Source organism: Ovis canadensis, chromosome 11 (genome assembly GCF_042477335.2).
Source record: "Ovis canadensis isolate MfBH-ARS-UI-01 breed Bighorn chromosome 11, ARS-UI_OviCan_v2, whole genome shotgun sequence".
Taxonomy (NCBI): Eukaryota; Metazoa; Chordata; class Mammalia; order Artiodactyla; family Bovidae; genus Ovis; species Ovis canadensis.
Window position 1 is genome coordinate 19,988,931 of NC_091255.1, and position 4,582 is coordinate 19,993,512.

Sequence of the window (4,582 nt, forward strand, 5' to 3'; positions counted from 1 at the left end):
TCAGGCCTCTTGACTTCCGTCCATAGCGTTTGGCCACAGTTTCTTTCACTCTTCCCTCTTCTATTTCAGGCACTTCGATAACCCTAACATTTTTCTTTTTTCTCTAAGTCTTTTCATTTTGAAAGTAGTACATGTTCATTGTAACAAGTCAAACAAAAGAGAGATGTATGAAGAAACAAACTATCAGAAAACAGTCCTTCCTAAATTGTTCCTGTGCTCCATCAAACACACACACATATACACACAAATACATATCACAGGCTCACACATCACTCACAAGCATATAGACTCACATACCACACACATAAGTTGCACACACACGTGGGCACACATACACAGAGGTTTTGTTTTATATTTCACACAAATGGGAAGCCATACATATTACTCAGAAATTTTTTCACATAATATATCATGGAAAAGTGAAAGTGAAGTTGCTCAATCGTGCTTTGCAACCACATGGCCTGTAGCCTACCAGGCTTCTCGGTCCATGGGATTTTCCAGGCAAGAATACTGGAGTGGGTTACCATTTCCTTCTCCAGGAGATCTTCCCGACCCAGGGATTGAACCCGGGTCTCCTGCTTTGTAGGCAGACGCTTTACCGTCTGAGCCACCAGGGAAGTCCATATATCATGGAGGTATATATTTATATATTTCTTGATCTTGTTGATTGCTATTTAATGATCTATAGTTTGACTCTGCCAATATATTTTTCATTTTCTAGTATTATTGAGATCATATTCTACATTCTGTTCTATAGTGTTCAATCATGTCTGACTCTTTGTGACCCATGGACTGTAACCCACAAGGCTCCTCTGTCCATGGGATTATCCCAGCAAGAAGCCTGAAGTGGGCTGCCATTTCCTCCTCCAGGGAATCTTCTCAACCCAGGGATCGACCTGGCATCTCTGTGTCTCCTGCATTGGCAGGCAGATTCTTTACCACTGCACCACCTGGGAAGCCCATATACTATATTACAATCCTCTTTTTTCACTTAGTTTTTAAATCATTTCCCCATGTCATTAAACACACTTTGTAAACACAGGGTCAATGACTACATCATATTCCAGAATCTGAGTATATCATAATTTACTTAACCATAATTTACTCTCTGCCGATTCGAAGCTATTAAAAATAATAACCACAATGAACATTATAGAACATTAAGCTATGTCCACATTTCTGGTTATTTTCTTTAGGATATGAACACTTTTAGAGTCTTTGTGCGTACTACCAAATTGCTTTTTCCAGAAAGACTATAGCAATCTGTTCTCCTGCCAGCAAGGGCTAAAAGAGGCTACCCACATCTTTTCTTAAATGTTGATTTACTTGTTAGAAAAAAGCAGTTTATTATCACTTTAAATAGCATTTTCAATTATTAGGGAGGTTCTTCTTGTTCAAGTTCATTAATCATTTGTCCTTCTTCACTTAAGAGCAATCTGATGGGTGGAGATGGAAGGAGGGAGATTTAAGAGGGAGTGGATATATATGCGTACGTGGCTGATTCACTTTGTTGTACAGCAGAAACGAACACAACTAACATTATAAGGCAATTATACACCAATAAGATTATTTTTCAATTTTAAAAATTAAAAAAAAAAAAGATCTGATCATGGGCACCCACAGCTCTCATCTTCCAAGCCAGCCCTTTCTCCCTCCTCTCCAGCCCTGCCCCAGCCCTGAGCCCTCCTGGCCTGGCTGTTCACTCCTCTCCGTGGGCTCTGAGATCAACCTCCCCATCCAGCTTCTGCATCCCATCTGCCTCTCCTGTTCCCTCCAGTCCTAAGGCCAGTCTTTCTCACAGCCTCTGTGCCCAAGGGTGCCCCCTTGTTCTGAGTCCCCTAAACCCCTTGCACCAGAGAACCAAGCACAAGCCTAGAATTCTCCAGCAGGCTGCCAGGGTTCGCCATCAGCCTGGGGTCAGTGGTGACGGTGGGCAAACCCAGCAGGGCCCTTCTTGCCCCGCACTGGACCCGGGTACCTGGGGAAGGGCACCCAGCAGGGGCCTAACCTGCCGGCACTTTGCACAACCTCATCTCATCTTTCCCATTTTCCTGCCCTCTGCATAATTCCAACTCGGGCTTTAATTTTCTCAAATGATACAATTTGGTGGTTTGGGGTTTCTGCAGGAGAATTTCTGTGATCCTCAGAGTACTGGGGCCTGTTTGCTCTTGTTAGAGAAGAGGGACTGTGGATGCTCTGCAGACCCCGTCAGGCTGTGGTAATAACCAGGGGCTGCTAGCGCGGCAAGGCATAAACCTGGTCCTTCTTAGTGAGACTTCGCAGAAATCCCACTGGAGATTTTTCGGCCCCTGCCCTGTCTACTTTCCTTCATCATGATAAATGACTGAAAAGAAAACTATCTAATCTCCAAACTGCTCGCTCTTTTTTTTCTTCCCCCAACGCTTTCTTCAAGGAGAGATGGAAGCACACGGTCACATAAAACAGAGTCCTTCATCGCCTGCTTCTCAGGAGACGGTTCTTTCCCTTTTCATCCGGGCCTGTTTCTGATCTCTGATGGGCTCGCCCTGAAAGCTCCAGCGGGGCCCTCTCTAATCAGCTGCGACAGACTCGGCTGTGGCTCCGGTTGCCCATCGAAATTGAATTGATTACCTGGCCCCTTTGCCATTTTGTTCTGCACACAATTGCTTAATAGCTGTCACCTTGGCTTTCAGTCGCAGCCGGCTTTGGGGCTGACTGGTTCCCATTACTCAGGATGGCCAGTGCAAGTTCATCACCTTTACAGGATGTCCATGATTGATTCCGTATGCCTTGGAGACCAGTAATGTATTTGCATAGCAGGGCGGTGGGCGGACCAAATAGAGATCTCTAGGCATCGGGAACTGCCGGGTTTTGCTGGCGGCCATATTTGAATCTTACCAGGGCTCCTTGTCATGAGTCTGGCCTCTGCTGACATCCGCTGCTAATGAATTTGTAAATTAAAAAAAAAAAAAACAGCCTCTTCTAACCTTTGCTGTTGCCACCTGCTGCCTGTAAGGCGGGGCGGGGTGCGGGGGGTGGGGGAGTTCCGCCCGTGGGACCCCACATTTTCCCGCCTAAGCTCCTGCCAGACTTTGAAATGAAGCTCTCTCCTTCCTCATTCCCTCCCCCTGGTCACCAAGCAGGAGAAACCTGGCTTGGAGGCAGACATCTTTCAAGTGAAATCCCTTGCGCTGGGAACTACTTCAATTAGACAGCAGGGGGAATGTTAACATGCCCTCCGGCCTTTTAAGTGGGTTTTAATTTTATGTTGTAAGATAAGACACTGCATGGCTGGGACTGCTACTCCTTCAGGAGGCTCCATTAGTGGGAAGAGGCGAGGCCTCTTGACCCCCTGAGGCCCAGCGGAGGCTGCAAGTTGGTTTGGTTTTTTAACAATTTGTCAGCCTGACCCAGCTTCATCTTTGCGTTCTCCCTTCAGTGATCCCAGGCTCTTCTGCTGTTGGCGGGGAGCTGGGTGGCTGAGTTGAGGCTGGGAGTCTGGTCCAGTTCCTCCCGGGGCCTGGCCCTAGGCTGAGAGCAGGGCCCTGTTGGAGGGGGGGGGAGTTTGACGGGGGGGGGCAGGGTGTTGAGGGGGCAGCCTGCCTGCCTATGGCTCACAGTTAAACGTTCATCGTTTTTTTTTTTTTTTATTTCCCTTCCCAGGCAGGGCACCGCCACAGCAGCCACTTTTCATGTGGCAGGTTTCTGGCCTGATGATGTATGACCTGTTGGCGCTACTGAATGGTGCCCTTTGTTCCAGGGGATCCCATGTGCCCCCTTTTTATTGACTTGTTGATTCAAAGGGGCAGGAAAGTTCCACAAATCCCACTGCAGGCCCTGTTCTAGCCCTGCCCAGGTGGGGAAGTCCACGGACCTCATGCTTCCCAGAAAAGCTGGTAGGAAGCTGCGGGCTGCCTGAAGACAAAATCTCTCTTAAGAAGCAGCTTTCTTTACCTTGAACTCAGGCAACTGTGTGTCTGGAGAGAGCCTAGGAACACACATCAAGCTCCCAGCCCTCTACTTGTGGCGTATTCCAGAATGCCATCTGCACCCAGAAAGAAAAGAGCAGAGCAGGTGTGTGTTAGGAAGAGCCCCCGCTTCCCTGTCCCCTGGGCCAAGTTCAGTGAAGTTTTTCTCTGTGACCGACAAGGTGGGTATATATATGTGCATTCAGTTGTGTCCAACACTTTGCGACCCTGTGGACTATAGCCCTCCAGGCTCCTCTGCCCATGGGATTCTTTAGGCAAGAATACTGGAGTGGGCTGCCATTTCCTCCTCCAGGCAACTTTCCCAATCCAGGGAATGAACCTGTATCTCCTGCATTAACCAGTGGACCCTTCACCACTGAGCCACCTGGGAAGACAGCAGCAAAATGAAGAAGGCGCCTGGCTTCCTTCTGCAAGGAGAAGTCCTGCCAGAGAGCAATCCCAGGGCCACAGGGGAGGACTCTGGGGAAAGAGGAGACAAGATTGATGTCTACCCAGGAGGAAATTTCATCTTAATCCTGCTGAGGACAAGGATTTACAGGGTACCCCTTACCCTTGTCTTCTCTTCCCTGGCTCCCTCCTGGAGATGGTGGGTGACAGCAGTTTTGGAAAAGGAG

The 4,582-nt window shown here is 48.1% G+C and overlaps 1 non-coding gene across 1 annotated transcript; it reads right to left on the bottom strand.

The window, feature by feature from the left end:
- Window positions 1-545: 545 nt before the first annotated feature.
- On the bottom strand, window positions 546-617 carry TRNAC-ACA (transfer RNA cysteine (anticodon ACA)). The gene has a single exon. It is a non-coding gene; the product is annotated as a tRNA-Cys (tRNA).
- Between the last annotated feature and the right edge of the window lie 3,965 nt (window positions 618-4,582).